The following is a 25579-nucleotide window of genomic DNA, read 5'->3' as shown; positions in this document are numbered from 1 at the left end:
ATTCCAATTGATTTATTTTATAATTATGTGGTAAAAATGAGAATGTAAACAATTTTTTAGTAATAGTGTGCTGTGACACTCCTGTATTTTTGTCTGATTTTGTAAGCAAGTAGTTTTTAAATGAAGTGAAACTTGTGGTTATGCAAGAGAAATGAGACTCTCTTGAAAGAGGTACAGTAGTCTGGAAAGATTGAGAACCATTGGACTACACAGAACTTTGAAATACAGCTTAGATTTTACCTTGAAATTATTTCCTTTGTCCCAGTGACAGATAGCTGTGGTCCCTACTCTGCTGACATTTCCCTTTCTTTCACAATTAGTGAAAAGATTGCAGGGATAGGTCCTTTAAAGGTTGATTTAAATCTTGGTTTTAGGTAATATAAATTTTATACTGCCATTGGCAAAATTATTGTATGCAGTGTAGTTGTAGCCATGTTGGTCCCAGGATATTAGAAAGACAAGGTGGGTGAGGTAATTCCTTTTATTGGACCAACTTCTGTGGGTGAGAGAGATGAGCTTTAAGGCATACACAGAGCTCTTCGTTAGGTCTTGAGACTTTTCTCTCTCACCCGCAGAAGTTGGTCCAATAAAAGATATTGGACCACAACCACAATGTTTAATAGGCAAAATTATGCAATAATTTGGTTTTATTCCTTAAACATTCTTTTTATCACCTGAATTGAACTTCATGTCATTGTCTCTGCAGAATCCAAAGTACTGGTGCAATTCATCATTACCTTTAAAGTCCTTAGTTCTTGAATTAATAAAATTCTAATGAAAATATATTGTAAATATTTTTCTACAAGAACAATACAAAACTATCTACAATACTTTTTCTCTTCATTCAGTCTTTCAAGGGTACAAGCATTGTTCAGTTTATGTATAATATTAGGTAGTTTTGTTAACCAGATGTGACAAAAATCAGTAATGCGCATACTAGTACGTAGAATTAGGAGCCCATCGTTATTGAAGTTGACATCTGTTGCCATTGGATTACTGTTATTTCATTTTGTTATTTAACTTTACATTTCTTTAACTTTGAACACAGTTCTTTCCCCCAAGCCTTTGAAAAGGCAGTGCTCGGCTAAGGGCAGGAATTGGGGTTTTGAGATTGGTGACTAGGGTAGTGGGGAAGTCTTTTCCTTTGCTGGTTTGCAAGGTTGAGGTGTGTGTGTAAATTGGCTGGTATTTTTAAAATGTCAGTCACCTTGAGCCTTTCGGGAGATGGTTTGTTTTCTAGAAATCTATATGAATTTATATATTATATGTAATCTGTGTACTGCATTGTGTCTTGAACTGTGAAAATATTTTGATTCTGGGAAATTGCTACAGGTACTTTTTTTTCCCCTTGTTTCAAAATAGAAGCTGGCTCAGTCTGTAAATTCCTGTTTCTTCTTCTTCCTTTTTTCCTAGCTAACTAAATTTTCTTTAACTTGATGGGCACCTGACCAGAAAAATTGAAGGGTAGAAAAAGAAACCATTCTCTGCAGAGCTATTTACAGTGTTGCCAACCCCAAACACTTAAAAATCATTAGTCAAGCCCTCCAAAAAAAAAATTTTTTTTTTTTTTCAAAAAGTGTTTAATTTTTTTTTAACCATCTGGCTTTTGAATGCTTAGGTATGCTTAGGTCACGCTTTCCAGTTTTCTCCACAACCATGAGGTTAGAAACTTTAATTCAAAAAGTAAGCTGAAATTCTCATGTTCTCATATTTCTAGAAGTTGGGGCTTAAAGAGAAACATCACATTAATTGAGATTGGCTCTAAAATTGTGAAACTGGACAGCACTGCATTTAGGATAAAACTGCTTTGAATTTAGTTAATGTGGTATGGTTCCGCCTTTTGTACTCAGTGTCCTGTGGAGAGTTATGACTCCAAAAGCCATTGCTTTGTAGTGAAAAGTTGTCCTCGTGGAAGTAAAGGAGGTGAAGGGCAAGAGCGTACACCTGACCTTATCTATGGACAGGTCTACACTAGAAACGCTACAATCGGTGCAGCTGCAGCGTGTCTGGTGAAAATGCTCTCTGCTGTCAGGAGAGTGCTCTCTCGTTGGCATAATTACTCCACCTCTGCGACAGGCAGAAGCTGTGTTGGTGAGAGAGAGTTTCCTGCCGATATAGTGCTGGTGTGGGCAGCGCTTAGGTCACTGTTACTTGCATTGCCCAGAGGGTTGTCTTTTTCATACCTCTGAGTGACGCAAGTTACATCACCTTAAGAGGTAATGTAGACCTGCCCACCAAGTTCTTCTTCGAGGAGTGTCCTTGTGGGTGCTCTACTTTAGGTGAACCTCATAGCGCTGTGTGACCCGCCTCCCCCCTTAGTTCCTTCTCTACCGCCCTTGGCTTGAGACAGAGCAATCAGCAGTGACTCTAAATTTACCTTTGGTTTAAGAATTAGTTTAGATTAGTAGCTTTTCGAACTCAGTTTAGCTAGTTACTAATTTAGCTACCTTTTAATATTCCTCATTTATATTTTGTATTAAAAAAATTTTAGTAGATTAATTATCATTTCTTATTATACCCTTCAGTATAGTGTAGATACCTTCCCTCAACGGGAGAAACCCTACTAAGGGGCATGCCTGGATCCTCGAGTTTTAAATGCTGTCTAGCTTGCTGAGACTCAATCCTGGTTTCTGACAGATGCTCAAAGTGTGTCTGCTGTCTCGGCAAGACACACATGCTGCAAAAGTGCTCCTACTGTCATAATCTTAAGACCAGTGGAGAAGTTTCTGTGCCCAGCATCTGATCCGGGATCACAGACCCCTCCTGGAGACCAGTCTCCAGTGGCAGCATCTGAAAGACATTTCCCACCACCATCTCAGAGGAAAGAACACTCTTCCAAAAAGATGGCCAAGAAATGTGCTACGACCGCCCCTTCCCGGCACCTAAAAGAGATGATCCCTGACCCCTCAGATGCTACTGGTACCAACTACACCGAGGCCGACTACGTCTGAGGCGGCAGGACCCTCAGGTGCCAAAGGTACCATGAAAGCCAAAGACCCTAAGCGGGCAGGCTCAGAGAGAAGCAGCAAAGGGAAACTTGCCATCCCTTCCTTGGTACTGCTAGAGCCACTCAAACATGTGGGATCAAGCATTGTTGGAGTCCATGGAATCACCTTCTGCCACCATGGCTTATAGCTAGGATGACCAGACAGCAAGTGTGAAAAATCGGGACGGAGTGGGGGGGTAATAGGAGCCTATATAAGAAAAAGCCCCAAATATCGGGACTGTCCCTATAAAATCGGGACATCTGATAACCCTACTCATAGCGCGCAGTCCTTCGTACCAACAACTGCCAATTTCATCAGCACCACCAACAAAACCCTTCTTGGTACCAAGATGCAATCAGTACCACAGAAATTTCTGTTGCACAAAGACCTTCTAGTCTTTTCAGCACGGGAATTTCTTCTCCTGGGTACCAGTGTTACTCCAGCATGCTCATTATCTTACCAACTTACACCACTCTGTAGATCAGCTTCTCCTTTCTCCAGTGCTGAGGAGGATGATTAGGAAGGGGAGATATACTTTTCATGTCGCTCCTTGCCCATTCAGACAGTCATCAGACCAGGTCCACTAGAACAACCTGAACACCACTCCAGACCTGAAACATATGGGTGGTACACACATCCACGGATGCTGTCAGCAATGAATTCCCACATCCGTGGCCCTACTGGGACCCATGAGTGGCATACCGTCAACGCTATTCTAAACTTCTTAATATCCCCAGGGACAGGACAAGACATTCCCCACCACACTCGGTACCCGGACCCTCTGAAGCCACTCAAAGGACTGGAAGAGACTTCTGATCAGGAAGTCACCCTAGCTGCCAATTTTTCAAGCTCCTCTCTGGACAAAGCCATCATGCTCCCACCACCCATAATGGGTAATGATTTTAAACAGTTCCCAGAGCTGTTTAAAAGGATTGCAGACTCACTAGAGATACCACTAGAAGATGTTGCAGAGTTCCGACATAAGTTGTTGGACATCCTACAGACATCAACTTCATCCAGGATTGCTCTCCCAGTAAATGAGAAGCCAAGATTATCTGGTAGACCCCAGCAACGGTTCCACTCACGTGTAAAAGAGTGGACAAAAAATATTATGCCCTTTCTAAGGGAATGGAATTTCTGTTTTCATATCCAACACCAAATTCTGGTGGTAGAGGCTGTGCATGAATGGGGCAGACAACATCACTCTAGATCCACTCCATATGATAGGGACTGAAAACTATTAGACCTCTTTGGGCGCAAGGCCTGCTCATCAGCGACCCTACAGTTCAGGATTTTCAATTATGAGGCAGTAATGGCCAAATACAACCACTCCAAGTATTCAAATATGTCTAAATGTATTGATCATCTCCCTGAGGACAAAAAAGAGCAATTAAAACAGTCATCTTGGAGAGTCACCTTCTAGCTTGAACAGTCTTACAAGCCTGACTGGACACAGCGGCACGCCCATGGCCATAGTCATGAGCCAAGCTTCCTGGCTCCACTTCTCTGGGTTTCCCAAAGAGGTACAATCCAACGTTGAGGATCTCCCATTCAAGGGACTGTAGCTGTTCACAGCTAAGGCCATGTCTACATTTACAGTGCTATGGTGGCACAGCTGTACCAGTATAGCTGCGCACTGCACGCATGTGCTGAAGGCGCTCTATGCTGCTGGGAGAGAGCTCTCCTATCGGCGTAAAAAAACTACCCCTCTGAGCAGCATAAGCTATGTCAGTGGGAGAAGCTCTATTGCTGAAGTAGCACTGTGCATACTAGCACTTATGTTGCTCGGGGGGGTGAAATATCCTAAGACAGATGAGTTGCTCCACACACTAAAAGACTCAAGCTTGGCTCTTCGATCCTTAGGCATCTACGCACCTACACAAAGAAGCAGAAGAAATACTACTCTGTGCATAGAACAAGATCTGTGCCACACAACCACAGAGGCAATATGACCCTCAAAAACATTGACAGAGACCCACAAAACTGAAACCCCTCCCATTCAGTCCCAGCAACCACCTTCTAAGCAAAAGTTCTGAGGGTTTGATCTAGGCCCCGAGATGCCTTACAAATTCTCAAGTGCTGGAACCATCCACAACCATACATCCTTTTGGAGACCATCTGTCTCCATTCCACCCAGCATTGCAGACCATCACATCAGATAAATGGGTACTAAAAATTATCGAGACTGGCTATTCAATCTAATTTACCTCTATCCCTTCACCAACCCTCCCTCCCCAAGTCTCTTCAGGGACCCTTCTCACAAGCACCTACTTGTGCGACAGGAAGTGAACCATCTCCTGCACCTGGGTACTGTAAAGCCAGTATGAACACAACACAGAGGGAAGGGCTTCTACTCCCATTATTTCTTAACCCAGACAAAAAACAGAGGATGGGGGCCCATTCCCAACTGAAGGAAACTCAACAAATTCGTGAAAACTCAGTGATTCAGTATGGTCATGCTAGCAACGATAATTCCAACACTATAACAAGGGGACTGGTTCTCAGCCCTCTACCTCCAGTATTTTCATATTGCAATACACCCTTCACATAAGAGCTTCTTCAGATTTGTTCTGGGACAAAATCATTGCTAATACAGAGTACTTCCTTTCGGCCTGTCTGCGGCTCCACAGTGTTCTCCAAAGTTCTCTTGGTGGTGGCAGCTCACCTCCACAGACAAGGGGTCATAATATTCTCCTATCTGGATGTTTGCTTACTAAAAGCCTCCACGTGAGAAAAGGCCTTAGGAACTATCCAAAAGACAATAGCTCTCTTCACAGAGCTGGGCCTACAAATAAATGAGCAAAAATCAACGCTCATGTTTGTACAGAGACTAAAATTCATTGTGGCTTAGCTTGATTTACTGAAGGCCACAGCCTCTCTGCCACCACACAAATTTGTCACTCTAGTCAGTCTGATCACTACAACACAAATGAGCCCACATTCATTGCTCAAGACCTGCCTGCATCTATTAGGCCATATGCGAGCAACGATATTTATTGTGAAGCATGCCAGGCTACACATGCTCTGCCTTCAAGGCTGGCTCAGGATTGTATATATTCCACAGACACGGTGTAAACAAGTGCCTTACAAAGTCAAAGTGAAAAAAAACTCTGCACTGTTGGGCTTGATCACACAACGTTTGCATAGGAGTCACCTTTGCACAGACTCATCTATCAATGATACTCTCAACGGGTGCTTCTCTACTAGGTTGGGGGCACGCTTGCATAAACACACAATCCAGGGCAGATGGTCCCCCTCGGAATCAATATTGCACAAAAAGCTACTGGAACTATGAGCAGTCTGCAGTGCATGCTCACATTTCCTGCCCACGATCAGGGGCAAGACCATAAAGGTTTTGACAAACAACATTGCTTGTATATTTTATATAAACCGACAAGTGAGGCATGGTCATGCTCCCTATGCACAGAATCGCTGCATCCGCCACAGCATCGATATCTTAGCCTCCTATTTGCTAGAATGCCAAAATACCACTTTGGATGCATTGAGCAGAAAATTTTCTCAGAACCACAAGTAGAAAGTAAACACCCGGGTACTACAGAGTATATTAAAACGCTGGGGGTTCCCCACTATAACCCTCTTCGTGATAACTCAGAATGCCAAGTGCCCATACTCCTGCTTAAGAGCAGGATTGGGACTCCAGTCCCTAGGTGATGCACCTTTACTGTGTATGTTTCCCTCCCTTGTTCCAGATGCGCTGATGACGGGTTCTACTCAATAACAATCCAAAGCAGTGCGGACCGATGCATATTTATTTTCATCATCTGAGTCAGATGCCACCAGCAGAAGGTTGATTTTCTTTTTTGGTGGTTCGGGTTCTGTAGCTTCCGTATCGAAGTGCTGCTTTTTTTAAGACTTCTAAAAGCATGCTCTACACCTAGTTCCTCTCAGATTTTGGATGGCACTTCAGCTTCTTAAACCTTGGGTCGAGTGCCATAGCTGCTATTAAAAATCTCACGTTGACACCTTCTTTGCGTTTTGTCAAATCTGCTGTGAAAGTGTTCTTAAAATGATCGTGTGCTGGGTCATCATCCGAGACTGCTATAACATGGTAGAATCCAGGTAAAACAGAGCAGGAGACATACAATTCTCCCCCAAGGAGTTCAGTCACAAATTTAATTAACGCATTATTTTTTTATTGAGATGTCATAAATATAAAGGGAAGGGTAACCATCTTTCTGTATACAGTGCTATAAAATCCCTCCTGGCCAGAGGCAAACCCTTTCACCTGTAAAGGGTTAAGAAGCTAAGGTAACCTAGCTGGCACCTGACCTAAATGACCAATGAAAGGACAAGATACTTTCAAATCTTGAGGCGGGGCGGGGAACAAAGGGTTTGTCTGTGTGATGCTTTTGCTGGGAACAGATCAGGAATGCAGCCTTACAGCTCCTGTAAAGTTAGTAAGTAATCTAGCTAGAAATTGCATTAGATTTCCTTTTGTTTAATGGCTGGTAAAATAAGCTGTGCTGGATGGAATGTATATTCCTGTTTTTGTGTCTTTTTGTAACTTAAGACTTTGCCTAGAGGGATTCTCTATGTTTTGAATCTGATTACTCTGTAAGGTATTTACCATCCTGATTTTACAGAGGTGATTCTTTTACCTTTTCTTTAATTAAAATTCTTCTTTTAAGAACCTGATTGCTTTTTCATTGTTCTTAAGATCCAAGGGTTTGAGTCTGTGTTCACCTATGCAAATTGAGGATTTTTATCAAGCCTTCCCCAGGAAAGGGGATGTAGGGCTTGGGGGGATATTTTTGGGGGAAGACGTCTCCAAGTGGCTCTTCCCCTGTTCTTTGTTTAAAACGCTTGGTGGTGGCAGCATAGGGTTCAAGGACAAGGCAAAGTTTGTACCTTGGGGAAGTTTTTAACCTAAGCTGGTAAGAATAAGCTTAGGGGGTCTTTCATGCAGGTCCTCACATCTGTACCCTAGACTTCAGAGTGGGGAAGGAACCTTGACATGAGCGTAATCGGCATGGAAGCATGTCCTCTGGAATGGTGGCCAAAGCATGAAGGGGCATACAAACGTTTAGCATATCTGGCACGTAAATACCTTGCAACGTTGGTTACAAAATTGCCATGCAAACGCCTGTTCTCACTTTCAGGTGACATTGTAAATAAGAAGCAGGCAGCAGTATCTCTCATAAATGTAAACAAACTCGTTTGTCTTAGCGATTGGTTGAACAAGAAGTAGGACTGAGTGGACTTGTAGGCTCTAAAGATTTAAATTGTTTTGTTTTTGAGGGCAGTAATGTAACAAAAAAACCTATATCTGTAAGTTACACTTTCACAATAGAAATTGCACTATGGAACTTTTATGATGTGAATTGAAAAATACTATTTCTTTTGTTTATCATTTTTACAGTGCACATATTTGTAATAAAAATATAAAGTGAGCACTGTACATTTTGTATTCTGTGTTGTAATAGAAATCAATATATTTGAAAATGTAGAAAACTATCCAAAAATATTTACTAAATTTCAATTGGTATTACATTGTTTAACAGTGCGATTTAATCGCGTTTAATTTTTTTAATAGCGATTAATTTTTTGGAGGTAATCGCATGAGTTAACTGCGATTAATCGATAGCCCTACTTTTTATATAAAATCTTGGGGCTTCCCTAATGTAAACAATCAAATATGATTGTGCTTTGTTTGGTCTGTGTTTTCTGCCTGTTTTGCACCTAGATGTGGTACTTCATCTGTAAATAAAATACAGTGTTCATACTGTTTGTGTTATAGCAAGTAGCACACATGCTTATCTCTTCCTGAATGACCAGCCTTTTGAGACAATTAGACAGTCCTTTAGTATTCCACCAAAAGTTGATAAAGGGAATGGTTTCACAAGCTATTTGATTATCTCCACCCTCAACCTTTGCAATCCAGTATCAATGGGACAAAAATGTGTTCTTAATCAATTATTTTAGAATTGTCAGATGTGACAGCATCCTTAAATATTAGAAACAAATTGGTCTGTATATGTCATAACTTTTTTGCAATAATGGTCTACTAAGGATTTTAACCTGCAGATACTGAATATGTATGGCATCCAAACTGATACAATTCAGAAATTCTAGCTAGAGCTGTAATGGTCAATCATGAAAAGATACATTTCTTTGCATAACACATTTCTAATGTGTTGAAAAGGCCAGATACCTAAATCATGGCCCTAGTGTAGCAACAAGAAACTGTTAAAAACAGCCCCTTCCTAATTTGCCAAGTCTGAACAATGCAATTATATGAACTTTTGATGATTTTTTTAGTAGTCACTTGCCATCTATACAGTTTGTCAACTGTTGTATTCTTTGTCGTACCTTAATCTTAAACCGCCATTGCAATAAAAATAGTATATTAACATACCAACAAAGTGTGTTTAAAGAATAGTGTAATGTATTAATTTTAGAGAAATTCTGAGTTAAGCTTGAAACGACTTCATCACAACCTTAACTTACATATTCATAGCACTATACACCACACACACACACACACACGCACACACACCCCTCTCTTAAATGTGACCTGAAAGGGATTTTTAAAACTTTATTTATGCCCCTTCTGTTCCTTTGTGTTTTCCTGTGTGCCCCCTCCCTGCTTTTCTCTCCCACTTCGTAGCTTTTGCCTATCATGCTGTCTGGAGTGGCTTATGATCGTGAGTGCCAACCTCAGGGCAAACTGTCAAAAAGCCTTTTCTTAGAGGCATGATAATACTGTCTTTATTCTTGAAGATGTTGTACCTCTACATTCCTCCTTCAGCAAGAGGTTCTGAATTTTCTTATCAGCTTTCTGCAAGTCCATGATGTCCAGCTGTGGCTCATGGTCTTGGAATCTTTAGCCTGCAGCCTGTAGGCCTCTTTGTCTGACCTTGTCCACAGGAATTTGTCTCCCATTAAGTAAGCTTGTTTTGGAAGCTAGTTGATTGTTGTTAAGCTTTGAGATCTCTGCCTGATCCTCTCTGTGTGCCTTTACTTTGCAGAGATATGTATTACCTTCCCTGGAGGTGACAAGATTCCAGGCATACAAGAGATATTTTGCATACGCTTCCCATCTGAGGGCGTCATGGATTGTTGGATCCATACTGGCATCCATTCTGTCAATGCTCTTACCACCCAATCTGACTCTGAACACACAAAAAGTTTACTCTTTGGATCTGCGGCATTCAAGACGGCCAACATTGCAATGACTTCTGCCTCCTTGGCCAAGTAAGGTAAAACGGTACCTTGCATGATGGTCTGTGAAGTAATCTGAAGGGCAGCATATCCGGCATGTGGCTTTCCCTCTTTGTAGAAACAACTTCCATCTACTACCTAGATGTCAAAGTTTTTCTCTTCGGCCTCTTGATATGCAATGCCTATCTTGAAGGATGACTTGACTTGTTTGATGGTGTCCGGGGAATAGGGCATTCATGCTCCTCCCCTTGTGTTAGAGGAGCATAAGGTACAGATAGTTTAGATGTTTTGTTAACCTTCACATTATGGTTAACCAGGCTAAGGTTCCACCCTGCTAATCTTGGGTTGGAGACCCTCCCTTCATTAATGTGTCTTGAAAGAACATACTTGATGGGAGTATGTATTGTCTTGAGGATTACTGGGGACATACCGATCATGTATTCCCAATAGCCAACGACCCAAATGAGGGCTAACACCCCCTTTTTGCATGCAGAATATTATTATTCCATGTTGCTCAGTACCTTTGAACCATATACGACAGGCTTTGGTCCATTACCAGTATACTGAAGTAGGACAGCACCTATGCCTTTATCTGTTGTGGCCAACTGCAGCTGATATGGAACATTTGGTCTAGGGTATGCAAGTGTAGGACCCTTAATGAGGGCTTGCTTTAATTTGACAAAAGCCTCCTTGGATTCATAGATACTAAGGTCAGAAGAGACTATTCTGATCATCTAGTCCGACCTCCTGCACAGCGCAGGCCACGGAATCTCACCCACCCACTCCTATGAAAAACCTCACCCATGTCTGAGCTATTGAAGTCCTTAAATCATGGTTTAAAGACTTCAAGGAGCAGAGAAGCCTCCCTCAAGTCACCCATGCCCCATGCTACAGAGGAAGGCGAAAAACCTCCAGGGCCTCTCCAATCTGCCCTGGAGGAAAATTCCTTCCCGACCCCAAATATGGCAATCAGCTAAACCCTGAGCATATGGGCAAGATTCACCAGCCAGATACTACAGAAAATTCTTTCCTGGGTAACTCAGATCCCATCCATCTAATATCCCATCTCAGGGGATTAGTCCTATTTATCCTGAATATTTAAAGATCAATTACTTACCAAAATCCCATTATCCCATCATACCATCTCCTCCATAAACTTATCAAGTAGAATCTTAAAACCAGATAGATCTTTTGCCCCCACTGCTTCCCTTGGAAGGCTATTCCAAAACTTCACTCCTCTGATGGTTAAAAACCTTTGTCTGATTTCAAGTCTAAACTTCCTGGTGGCCAGTTTATACCCATTTGTTCTTGTGTCCACATTGGTGCTGAGCTGAAATAATTCCTCTCCCTCTCCTGTATTTATCCCTCTGATATATTTATAGAGAGCAATCATATCTCCCCTCAACCTTCTTTTAGTTAGGCTAAACAAGCCAAGCTCCTTAAGTCTCCTTTCATAAGACAAGTTTTCCATTCCTCGGATCATCCTAGTAGCCCTTCTCTGTACCTGCTCCAGCTTGAATTCATCCTTTTTAAACATGGGAGACCAGAACTGCACACAGTATTCTAGGTGAGGTCTCACCAGTGCCTTGTATAATGGTACTAAAACCTCCTTATCCCTACTGGAAATGCCTCTCCTGATGCATCCCAAAACCGCATTAGCTTTTTTCACAGCCATATCACATTGGCAGCTCATAGTCATCCAATGATCAACCAATACTCCAAGGTCCTTCTCCTCTTCCGTTACTTCTAATTGATGCGTCCCCAACTTATAACTAAAATTCTTGTTATTAATCCCTAAATGCATAACCTTACACTTCTCACTATTAAATTTCATCCTATTACTATTACTCCAGTTTACAAGGTCATCCAGATCCTCCTGTATAATATCCCGATCCTTCTCTGAATTGGCAATACCTCCCAGCTTTGTATCATCTGCAAACTTTATTAGTACACTCCCACTTTTTGTGCCAAGGTCAGTAATAAAAAGATTAAATAAGATTGGTCCCAAAACCGATCCCTGAGGAACTCCACTGGTAACCTCCCTCTAACCTGACAGTTCGCCTTTCAGTAGGACCCGTTGCAGTCTCCCCTTTAACCAATTCCTTATCCACCTTTTGATGTTCATATTGATCCCCATCTTCTCCAATTTAACTAATAATTCCCCATGTGACACGTTATCAAATGCCTTACTGAAATATAGGTAAATTAGATCCACTGCATTTCCTTTATCTAAAAAATCTGTTACTTTTTCAAAAAAGGAGATTAGGTAGGATTGGCACGATCTACCTTTTGTAAAACCATGTTGTATTTTGTCCAATTTACCATTGACTTCAATGTCCTTAACTAATTTCTCCTTCAAAATTTTTTCCAGGACCTTGCATACTACAGATGTCAAACTAACTGGCCTGCAGTTACCCGGATTACTTTTTTTTCCTTTCTTAAAAATAGGAACTATATTAGCAATTCTCCAATCATTCGGTACCACTCCTGAGTTTACGGATTCATTAAAAATTCTTGCTAATGGGCTTGCAATTTTAGGTGCCAATTCCTTTAATATTCTTGGATGAAAATTATCTGGGCCCCCCAATTTAGTCCCATTAAGCTGTTTCAGTTTCGCTTCTACCTCAGATATGGTAATATCTACCTCCATATCCTCATTCCCATTTGTCATGCTACCATTATCCCTAAGATCCTCTTTAGCCTTATTAAAGACTGAGGCAAAGTATTTGTTTAGATATTGGGCCATGCCTAGATTATCTTTAACCTCCACTCCATCCTTAGTGTTAAGCGGCCCCACTTCTTCTTTCTTAGTTTTCTTCTTATTTATATGGCTAGATATACGGTTTAATAGATAAACCTTTTACTATTGGTTTTAATTCCCTTTGCAAGGTCCAACTCTACTCGACTTTTAGCCTGTCTCACTTTATCCCTGCATGTTCTGACTTCAATTAGGTAGCTTTCCTTGCTGATCCCTCCCATCTTCCACTCCCTGTATGCTTTCTGCTTCTTCTTAATCACCTCTCTAAGATGCTTGCTCATCCAGCTTGATCTACAACTCCTTCCTATGAATTTTTTCCCCTTTCTTGGTATACAGGCTTCTGCAGCTTTGATTTAAAGTAATCCCAGGCCTCCTCTACCTTTAGATCCATAAATTCTTCAGTCCAATCCACTTCCCTAACTAATTTCCTTATTTTTTGAAAGTCAGCCCTTTTGAAATCAAAAACCCTAGTTGCAGATTTATTTTTGTTAATCCTTCCGTTCAGTTTGAACTGAATTAGCTCATGATCACTTGAGCCAAGATTGTCCCCTACAACTATTTCTTCTATGAGGTCCTCACTACTCACCAAAAAATCAAATCTAAAATGGCATCCCCTCTACTCGGTTCAGCAACTACTTGATGAAGGAATCCATCAGCTATCACACCTAGGAAAATCTGAGCCCTATTATTATTACTAGCACTGGTCCTCCAGTCTATATCTGGGAAGTTAGTCTCCCATGATCACGCAGTTTCCATTAGTATTTACTTTATTAAAGACATTAAAAAGGGCTCTATCCATATCCAAATTAGATCCCGGAGGTCTATAGCACACCCCAAGCACTATCGTAGGAGAGGCTTTACTAGTTTTCTTCCCCAATGTAATTTTTGCCCAGACGGACTCTGTCTTATCCATTGCATCGCTTCTTATTTCTTTACATTCTACCTCATCATTGATATACAATGCCACTCCACCCCCTTTACCTTTATTTCTGTCTTTCCTAAACAGCACATACCCTTCAATACCTGTAGTCCAGTCATGACTACTATTCCACCATGTTTCTGTTATCCCTATAATATCTGGTTTCACTTCCTGCACCAGTAGCTCTAGTTCCTCCATTTTGTTACCTAGGCTCCTCGCATTGGTGTATAAACATCTTAATTTTTGCTGTTTGGCCTCACTCCCATTTTGTACCCTATTAGGCACAGTCATTCTCCAGCCAGTATAACCTATTAGACTGGTATCCACACTGCCCTTGCTCCTTATATACATTCTCCTACCCACGGCTGTATCCTTTCTTACTTCGTCTTCTTCCCTCTCAATGCTAAAATCTGGCGTGGAGATTTCCTGGACATCTCCCATCCATCTCCCCCTAATTCCTAGTTTAAAGCTCTCTTTATCAGTTATGCCAGCCTTGATCCTAGAAGTCTATTTCCTTCCCTACTCAGATGAAGTCCATCCCGAGAGAACTGTCCTCTGTCCATGAATGCCTCCCAGTGGCCATACATCCCAAAGCCCTCCTTATAGCACCACTGCCTAAGCCATCTGTTGACAATCATAATCTTGTCACACCTTTGTTGCCCTTCTCTAGGAACAGGAAGGATCCCGCTAAAGATCACCTGAGCCTCAATTTCCTTAAGCCTAGCATAGTCTCCCTTAATACTTTCCAGCGAGAATCTAGCCGTATTATTTGTTCCCACATGAAGGATAATTAGGGGATTCTTTCCTGCTCCCTTTAGGATCCTTTGCAACCTCAGGTCTACATCCCGTATCTTAGCACCCAGAACACAGCACATCCTTCTATTCTCTGGATCAGCTCTAGTTACAGGCCTGTCTATTCTTCTCAATAAAGAGTCCCCGATCACATAGACCTGCCTTTTCCTGGTGACGGTGCTATTCTCCAGTCTCTCCCCTGTTCCCTCTGGCTGAAAGTTCTTTCCATTCCTATTTTCCCTTATAATCCTCTTCAACCCATCCTGTATCCTCCTGGGGCTCATATTTGGTGTAGTCTCCCTTGACTCTTCCCCTTTTCCTATAGGACTAGCCTCTCTTCTCTTCTTCCTTACCCTTCCACCTTCAGCAAGTACCTGCTGAGCCCCTTCTTCATTTTCCAACTCTGCAAACCTATTCCTAAGCTCTGTTTCTCCTTCACTAGCCTGTCTTTTCCTCTGCCTGGTTCTTTTAGTCACATGTTTCCACTGACCACTTTCCTCACCCAGTCTCCCCTCAAAATTCCCCAGCCCTGCTTCCATCTGTGAGTCTGAGCTTTTCCCTTCAGATACCTCATATCTTTGCTCCATCATCTGCTCAAACCCCTTCCTAAACTCAACCAGACTTTCCACCTGCATCTCCAAACCTCCGATCTTTTCCTCCATCAGCTCTATCAGATGGCATTTCATGCAGAAAAAACTCTTACCGGTTCCCCCCTCCAGGATCATGTACATACCACAGCTTCCACATCCAGTCATCCTCAATGTGTCTTCCACTACAGGAGTCACTCCCACAGCTGCCTCTGTATCTGTCATCGTCTTCCCACCTAAATCCTGTTAATCTGGGAAACACAAGCCACACCAAAACGACCCCCCCCCCCCAGCAAAAGCAAACCCCAAACAAGCACCACAATACAAACTCCCCTTGCAAACTCCCATTCAAACTCCCCTGTTTAGAGCTCTGTTTGCTAGCTCCTGTGCCGCTGCCTGACTGGCTGGCTACCTTTATAGGACCTCTAGTCAGAAGCCCCACCCCCTAAGCAGGGCTCAGCTGCTCTCCCAGCACAAAGCCCCTCCCTCCCCCCCCCACACACACAAATACTAAAAATACAAAACCAAGTGCAACTACCTTCTCCAACAGAACTCCCACTCAAACTCCACGGTTTAGAGCTCTGTTTGCTAGCTCCTGTGCCGCTGCAGCTGTCCTTCTGCTCCTCTTTCCACGTCCACTCTTGTCCTTTTTTAAACAGCTGATATAAAGGAAGTGCTATCTCCGCATACCCTTCCATGAATTCCCATGAGAATTCTGTTAATCCTAAGAAGGAACGTAAAGCAGATATATCCTGGGGTGCTGGAAGCTTGCTTATACATTCAATCCTGTGGGTGTCTGGTTTTCTTCCATCCACTCCCAGCTCAATGTCCAGGTATGTTACTGTCTGGAGCACTAGCTGAGCCTTAGCTGGATTAATTACAAGTCCTATATTCTTTATTTTTTTCAAGTATCATGTCGAGCACTTTCAAGTTTTCCTCCTTAGTAAGGGTTGTAGCAAGTATAACATCTACATAGCTGAATTCCTTGTCCCTGTCACCCATAGAGCCCCACATTTTAGATACGTATTGATGGCAAATGGAGGGTGCATTATGGAATCATTGGAGGACACGGCAAAATGTGTATTGCCGATTCTTGAAAGTGAATGCAAATTTATGTCAGGCTGACCTGTGCAGCAGGATTGAGAAGAAGGCGTTTGACAAGTCAAGTACTGAGAACCACCTGGCTCCTGATGTTATCGTGGCCATAATCTCGTTAAATTTCACCACTACTGGGGTCAGATGGAGTGTGACTGTGTTCAGTTCCTGGTAGTCTATGGTGAGTCGCCAAGTTCTTTGATTGGCCTTTAAGACTGGCCATATTGGTGAGTTATAGATGCTTTCTGTCTTGACTAACACACCTTGGTCTACCAATGCCTGGATGATTTCAATCAAACCTTCTGCTGCCACTGGATAACAATATTGACACTGTGGCTTGGGGTCTGGACCATCCACAATTATTTCAGCATCATTCCTCCTGCACTGCAGCTTATTGTTTGCGAAAGCCTTCAGGTGTTTGGTAGTCACTGCCTTTACTTCGGGCTCCCAGTCTGGGATAGCTGGCTTTTCTGGCACTTTCTGTGCTGCTACACAATGGGATGCAGATATAGTCTGACATCCACTACCTGCTAGATCCCGTATCAACAGTCTGTTTGGTAGATCCATGATTAACTTCATTTGGGATAACATATCCCTTCCCAGGATGCTGTTGCCATCCAATTGCTGGACTCCAAATGTTGCCTTGATAGTAAATCAGGGTTAATGTTGCACTCAGTTGGCTTTAGGAATAAGACAACACTCTCCTTTCCACTGAAGCCTTCAAGGACTTTTATTTCCTTTATAGGTATCTTACTTGCTCTAGGTTCAGATCATGAGCAAATGATTGAGATTGAGATGGTGGCATGGGTATCTCTGAGCATCTGTTGTTTTAAAGTTCCCAAAGTCTCCTCTCAGTACAGCAGATGTTGTCAGTCTTCCCCATTGATTGTTCTCAGTTGGTGCCACCATTGGGGAAGGAGGGGGAGCTTGGCTCCATAAAATAAATTGGGTGCATTTTCTGATTGCTGCGCCTTGTCACTGACTGATGCTCCTTCACCCTCTTCATGTCTAGGAAGCCTTTTTAATAGCTCCTCAGTAGGTAGACCATTGATTGCATCCTTGGCTTCATACTATAGCAGCCTTTTCCAGATTATATTTCTGAACATCTTTTGTTCAGCAGCAGCTTCCTGGAGATTCACTCCTTTAACTCCTTTCTCCATTCCCTTTTGATGAAAGGTATCTGATTTATTCATCTTCTGCTGGTAGCCATTGTGATTGAAGTTGCTATTGCTGCAGAGCTTTCTCTCTTTGCTGAATTGCTTGCCTTTGTTTTCGTCACTTCTGCCACCTTCTTTCTCACCCACTGTGCTGGGAAAGCTTCTCGTTGTATGTCATATGCTTCTCTGAGCTTCTCTTCAAGGTGCCTTAGCAAGATAGCATTATGGTCTATCACTCCCATAATCACCTTCAAGGTGGGCAACAATCCTTGTAGTAACGTCTCCCTGAACTCAGGAATGTCACACTAAGTGGCCCCAGCTGGTCAGTACAGCAGCTTCCTTTTAAGATATTTTTCAGGTCGCTCTGACATCCGGTCATGCTCTGAATAAAGTCTTCCAAATAAATTACAACGTGGAAAATAAAATTAAATAATTCCCTCATACATTTTCATGACACTGTCCACGTCTGCCACATGGCTGTTTCCTGGCAGTGCCCTGTACTCATCCCCATGCATGCACTCCCTAAGAAGTGCTGTAATATTCTCTCTGCTCTTGACTGGCTACCTAAGGTTAACTCCTTGCCCAGAATTATCAGAGTCTTGATTCAAGGGGCCCAAAACCGTGCCAAGGTTTTGTTCCGGGGTATAGGATTTTATTTCATGTCTCATTTCTGTTGGTCTAGATGAGCCATAATTAACTACAGTAGTTGTAATTGGAGTCATCGGGAACCCTTTCCCTTCCTTGCTCCCTTCATTTTTTTTTTCCTGTTAATAAGGTGCGGAAGGCTGGCATAGTGTTGCTGCTACTTCTTCCTCGGAGTCAATATCCCTCTAATAGCCCCTTATTGGATCAAGATGCATGGCTGATAGAAGTCCTTAAGTCTACTTTAATTTTTCTTGCAACCTTTCCAGTTTGTGATTACACTCAGCATGGTTAGCCCGCTGACTTTGATTAGTTTGCTGTTCCTTTACAAGCTCCCTAATGCCTGTTTGGGATTCTTCATTTTTGGTGGTAAGAATGTAGCACTCTGTCTCCTTTTTAGACAGGAGGGTGCTCATTTCTTGCAATTGCATCTCTGTCTTACTGACTTGGGTGACATAACTAAGTTTCTGTATGGTCAACCCCTCAAGTTTACTTCCCATCTTTTCTAATTCTAAATTCTTGTTGTCTACCTGGATTAAGCTGGGAAATTTTCAGATCTTGTTCCCCACAGCATTTAGTAAGTTCTTTGCCAACCATAGCTAACCCATTTATCAGTGCTCTCTTTCTTAATTCTACTTAATTCCTCCCATTTTTGACATAGGGTGGAATATGCTTCTGTCCCTTTAAACAACCCTGGTGCCCATGGGTTTTTAAACTTCCCAAATCCTCACAATAATTGAATGAATTTTTATTTTTCTCTGGCATCTGCTCCATACATCTTGCTACTCATGACTGTAGTCTGACCTACCACAGACTCTTCACAAAACTAGTGGCACACAGACCACTGACTTCACTGTACTAAGTCAGTATGCAGGACCCAATCAATTGGACTGGCGTGTACTGTGAATCCTTTTCATACTCCCACAGGGATGCTGAGCTACACAGTCAGCTTCTGTCTCTCAAGCAGGGCCTACCAGCTATCGGAGCCGATGCTCACCCACCCGCGAGTCAGGCCCACCGTACAAGTCGGCACCTAATCGGACTTACCAGATAACCTCTGGGATGAACTCAGGATCCACTGGTCCTGACACAAACAGGCTGCTGGTTGATCAATCCAGCCAAGCCAACAGTGCCGAGCCATTTGCTCCAGCCTGCCCGGGCACACTGGTCCATACCGAATTAGAACAAAGCCACAAAGGGCTAGCCGGGCTGAGCTGCTTCTTCAAGCCTGGTTAGGACTTCCATGTCCCCAACCGGGTACCTCCCAGCAAGCACTAACAGTACAACTGACTGCCTTCACATGCGTCTTTTCTGACCCACTGGTCAGATTCCTCTCCTGGAATCACACCAACGAAGAATTGGAGGCACACAGGCCACCGCAATGTCCACTGACTCAGTGCAGCTGCTGACTCAGCATCCCACAATCAGCTACCCACTCACATGGTCAGTGGACCGCTATTAACACACCGAGCGGATCATAGGGTAAGGACAAATAAAACAAATTAATACAAGGTATCTACACCGAAACACCATGAGAGCCTGCCTGTGATTAAATCACCAGATGGGAGTCCTGCCACAGTCACCAGAAATATGTTAACCTGGTAAGGCTATTCAACAGGGAGCTACTGAATTTAGCCGTTAGCCCTCACCCTCGTACTCTGTCTCGTATCTGTCACTGGAGGTGATATTCACAGGAATAACGCAAAGCAAACAGGATATAAAATACAAAGTCAAATGCATTAAACAGGACTCCCAACTAAATAACAGTTCAAATAAAAAGGTAACACAAAGCACTCCGTTGTTAATTCAACAAATTTGCCTTAAGCCAGAGACCCCAAACAAACATAAAATAGGTATACAGCTAATTCAGGTAAGTCAGTACATCACTGGATCAGAGGCTATTATGGACTGGGAACATGCACACAGATCCAGGGGCACAGCAGGATCACCAACGATGTCAGGAACCGGAGACGCATGACCACACGATACAAGGATTCAGGAGCAGACACACTCAGGATCGGGAACAAGAATGACAGGCAGATCTCTTCTTTTGTTGACACACAGTCTTGGCTCGGACACCCTAAACACTGGACTTCCCCCAGGCTGGGCAGCCCGTGGCACTGGGTGCACAGACCTTTTATGCCCTCTTGTTACTGCGCAGATTACCTAGGTCACATAACACCCTCTTTCCTGTCTTAACCGAAAAGGGTGCCAACTGGCCCAACAAGAAGGAATACAAAAATGGTGGATGAACCACAACATAAACAAAATAGTGATTTGAAAAATTCTCTCTGCATTGGGGTGAGTGAATTTTTAATTAATCCATCTTTTCTCCAAACTTTTGCTTAGTCATTGAAATTAAATGTGTGTAAAACAGTCTAAGAATTTCTCCACGTTTCAGCCTCTTGGTTCCTGTGATGTTATCAGTTCACTAGTTCTTTAGCCACTATGGTGTTTTCCAAGATAGACAGGACCTGAATTTTTAATATAAAATCCAGAGAGGAAACTCCTTTATAAAAAGTAAACCAAAAAATCTTCATGATTTCCTTGTGTCATTGTCACCGTGCCTCAGTGGGTCACAGCTGAGGATGCCAAATTCAGGATGAATTGTGAGAAATAGGGCAGACTCTCCCCAAACTGGTGGTTATTTTATTATTAGATATACCAAGCCAGAACCAAAAGTAAACTTCTGTCTCACCACACTGGTTAACAAGAAGTCCAAACTGCAGTTTCCTTAGGCATCCCAGTCCTTGTTTCACCACCCAGACACTGAACTTAATGATGAATGGTTATTGAAAACCAATTTCATCAAAGTGTTCTTCTGATCTTAAAAGATCAGGAACATACCTAGGTCAATATATAACTCAGATCTTACCCAATAAACACGCTGTTGCCAATCCTTTAGTATGTAATATCTAAAGGTTTATTTATAAGAGAAAAGAATGAGAGAGTTAAAATGGTTAAGGAAATCAAATACATACACTCATTGAAAAGTTATTGTATCAGGTTTGAAGCTGTGATGGAATAAACTGCTGACTTGTAAAGTCTCTGGTAACTTCCGAACAATTGGAAGGTCCTCAGTCCATTGATTGGAATGCTCCTTTTAGCGTAAGTCCAGAGATCAGAGCAGGAAAGAGGCAAAATGGAGATGCTTCCAGGGTCCTTTATACTTTCTCCCATGTGGAGGGACTGCTCTCAATCTTAGTTTGTGGAAATTACAGGCACAAGATGGAGTCCAGGGTCATGTGAGCAAATCACATGCCCTTGCATGTTTGATAACTCATAGGAGCATTACCCATTTTCTGGCTAAGGCATTCACAGGCAGGCTCACCAGGCGGGGACAAGCTTCTTCTATGACACATTGTGAGAGCTAAGTATTCTTTGATGGGCCTTCAGTTTGAATAGCTCATTCACAATGTGCTGACCAGACTTGATGTAAATTACCTGGAGGGTGTCACCACAGGAATACACCACATATGTAGAAAGAAAAGGAGTATTTGTGGCACCTTAGAGACTGACAAATTTATTTGAGCATATGCTCATCGATGCATCCGATGAAGTGAGCTGTAGCTCACGAAAGCTTATGCTCAAATAAATTTGTTAGTCTCTAAGGTGCCACAAATACTCCTTTTCTTTTTGCGGATACAGACTAACATGGCTGCTACTCTGAAACCAGCACATATGTAGGATGCCAGTACATAGTCAATATCTATAACTTCAGATACAAAAATGATACATATAAACAGGATAACCATACTTAGCAAATCATAACTTTTCCATTGATACCTTACATGATATACTTTGTTCAAGATTTGTTGCAATTGTCTAATAGTGGTAATACTAATTATACAAATGGTCATGTTCCAATCATACAGCATCACAGTCATGAAGAAGCTTAAAGCCATTTTTTTCCTCTTTCTAGTCAAACACAACAGAGTGAGAATGAGAGAATAGCAAATTAGTGATATAGTGTTAACTTTGAATTTCCTTCCTCTTTGTGGTGGGTGAGAGAAATTAACAGGTTACATCAAGCTCAGTTTACCGTATAACACTGATAATATATCATATTCCAAAAAAGGTATACATGCCTAGCCTGTGAAATCTGTACTGTTGTATTATCACTTTAATATTTAAACCTCTATTTTTGTGACTATTTTAATTTAATTTTTCTTTGAAGATTTAATTGTCTGAAAGTCAAGGTACAGTGACCTGATACAAGGGCGAAACAAGTGTATTTTATAGCATATTTTATGGAAAAATAGGAACAGGTCTGTTAAGAGAAAATGGTTATTCCAACCAGCATCTTTACTTAGAGGAAATGGCTCAAGTTAATATTTTCTTTCCTCTGAATGGTAGATATGACATGTTCCTAAATGGTGGTTGTGCCACAGTGTAAGGTTAAGTCTTCTATTTTCCATTCCTGCTTTCAAGCAGCCATGTCTTAGGCTAAGTCTACACTGTGCAGTTTGCAGTGGCACAGCCATGCTGCTTAAGCCTTGCCCCTGGAAGGCATGCAGTGTAGCTGCTCTTTGTCACCAGGAGAGAGCTCTCCTGACAACAAAATAAAACCACTTCCAAGAACGGGCGATAGATTCATCAGCTGGAGAGCACTTCCTGCCGACAAAGCGCTGTCTACGCCAGTGCTTTTCGTCGTTAAAATCTTTTTCGTTCAATAGGCCCTCGAGCAATGAAAGTACAGTGTAAACATAGACTTCGTTTTTTGTGAAGGATACATGCTATTGTAATAACACAATTGGCTGGAGAATTAAGTGTGCAAAACCAGAACTCTATAAATCCGGGTATGTAGGAAATCTTAGTTTTCAATAAGAATTCAGTCAGTGCCTAATTACATTTTCACTTTTCCAATTTTAATTTTTCCTTTTATCAAGCACTTGTTTCCCCACTCAGAATGATGAATGTAACTTTGAGCAGCTGATAACTACAGTTTTCAGAGTAGCAGCCGTGTTAGTCTGTATTCGCAAAAAGAAAAAGAATACTTGTGGCACCTTAGAGGCTAACACATTTATTTGATCATAAGCTTTCATGAGCTACAGCTCACTTCATTGGATGCATTCAGTGGAAAATATAGTGAGGAGATTTATATACATAGAGAACATGAAACGGTGGGTGTTACCATACACATTGTAACCAGAGTGATCACTTAAGGTGAGCTATTACCAGCAGGAGAGCAGGGGGGAAAAACCTTTTGTAGTGATAATCAAGGTGGACCATTTCCAACAGTTGACAAGAATGTCTGAGGAACAGTCGGGGGTTCGGGGGGGGGGAATAAACATGGGGAAATAGTTTTACTTTGTGTAATGACCCATCCACTCCCAGTCTCTATTCAAGCCTAAGTTAATTGTATCCAGTTTGCAAATTAATTCCAATTCAGCAGTCTCTCGTTGGACTCTGTTTTTGGAGTTTTTTTGTTGAAGAATTGCCACTCTTAGTTCTTTAGTCAAGTAACCAGAGAGATTGAAGTGTTCTCCGACTGGGTTTTGAATGTTATAATTCTTGACGTCTGATCTGTGTCCATTGACAGAGGCAGAAGAGTACCCAGAAGTCACCTACTAAAGGACAGGCCCAACAAAGAAAATAACAGAACGCCACTAGCCATCACCTTCAGCCCCCAACTAAAACCTCTCCAACGCATCATCAAGGATCTACAACCTATCCTGAAGGACGACCCATCACTCTCACAGATTTTGGGAGACAGGCCAGTCCTTGCTTACAGACAGCACCCTAAACTGAAGCAAATACTCACCAGCAACCACACAACAGAACCACTAACCCAAGAACCTATCCTTGTAACAAAGCCCGTTGCCAACTCTGTCCACATATTTATTCAGGGGACACCATCATAGGGTCTAATCACATCAGCCACACTATCAGACGCTCATTCACCTGCACATCTACCAATGTGATATATGCCATCATGTGCCAGCAATGCCCCTCTGCCATGTACATTGGTCAAACTGGACAGTCTCTACGTAAAAGAATAAATGGACACAAATCAGATGTCAACAATTATAACATTCAAAAACCAGTTGGCGATCACTTCAATCTCTCTGATCACTCGATTACAGACCTAAAAGTTGCAATACTTCAACAAAAAAACTTCAGAAACAGACTCCAACGAATGATTGCTGAATTGGAATTAATTTGCAAACTGGATACAAGTAACTTAGGCTTGAGTAGAGACTGGGAGTGGATGGGTCATTACACAAAGTAAAACTATTTCCCCATGTTTATTCCCCCCCCCCCCCGCCGAACCCCTGACTGTTCCTCAGATGTTCTTGTCAACTGCTGGAAATGGCTCACCTTGATTATCACTACTAAATGTTCCCTCCCCTCCCCCCGCCCGCTCTCCTGCTGGTAATAATTCACCTTAAGTGATCACTCTGGTTACAGTGTGTATGGTAACACCCACTGTTTCGTGTTCTCTATGTATATAAATCTCCCCACTGAATTTTCCACTGAATGCATCCGATGAAGTGAGCTGTAGCTCATGAAAGCTTATGCTCAAATAAATTTGTTAGTCTCTAAGGTGCCACACGTACTCCTTTTCTTTTTGATAACTACAGTGACTCTCTATCAAACTTTTGTGAATATACTCAAATAACAGCCAAGTCTATGTTTAAACCACATAGTGTTGCACATATCAATTTACACCAGGTGCCTAACTTCTATTAATCCAGAGACTAAGAGCCAAGCATCCTATTTTGAACTTGTTTCAGAGTAGCAGCCGTGTTAGTCTGTATTCTCAAAAAGAAAAGGAGTACTTGTGGCACCTTAGAGACTAACAAATTTATTAGAGCATAAGCTTTCGTGAGCTACAGCTCACTTCTCTGTTTTTTCCACCAAATGCATCCGATGAAGTGAGCTGTAGCTCACGAAAGCTTATGCTCTAATAAATTTGTTAGTCTCTAAGGTGCCACAAGTACTCCTTTTCTATTTTGAACTTGTGATCTTTGGGTGTTAGTACAACCACTGATACTAGGCTATAGTTGGCTAAGGCTCTGTGTTTTTTCTATCCGTGCAAAATTGTAGTGGTTTGAGTTATATCCTCTTTTTATAGTATTTCTGAAGCATAAAAAGAGCAGATTTAAATAAAAGCAAGATTTTGAGAGAAATGAATGTCAACCACCAAAAACATTTGGACCACAGAAAAGAATGTAACTGGAAGGAACATTTTTTCCACAATACTGTACTCAAAGCCAACAAAAAGAGAGAGAAATGTTAAATAATCACATCCCAAAGGTGCTATATTTAATTTTAGAAGGGACAAATGATGCCTTAAAAGGTTGTGAAACAATACACATTAATAAAATATTTAAATCTTATGTTTTTCGGAGATAATAGGCATAATAGTGATAGGCAACCTATAATTTACCATAATGTGCTTTACTAGTTAAATATCTTGTAAATCTGTCCTTGTGAAGAACAGCAGCACTTAACTC

The 25579-nt window shown here is 41.9% G+C and overlaps 1 protein-coding gene across 7 annotated transcripts in view; it reads left to right on the top strand.

Annotated features, from left to right (window-relative positions):
* Positions 1-25579, top strand: part of MPP7 (membrane palmitoylated protein 7) — a 340879-nt gene that overhangs the window by 125682 nt on the left and 189618 nt on the right. The window lies entirely within an intron of this gene.

Source organism: Dermochelys coriacea, chromosome 2 (genome assembly GCF_009764565.3).
Source record: "Dermochelys coriacea isolate rDerCor1 chromosome 2, rDerCor1.pri.v4, whole genome shotgun sequence".
Taxonomy (NCBI): Eukaryota; Metazoa; Chordata; order Testudines; family Dermochelyidae; genus Dermochelys; species Dermochelys coriacea.
The sequence above is the reverse complement of the archived record's forward strand: the minus strand, read 5'-3'. Positions and strand labels throughout refer to the sequence as shown.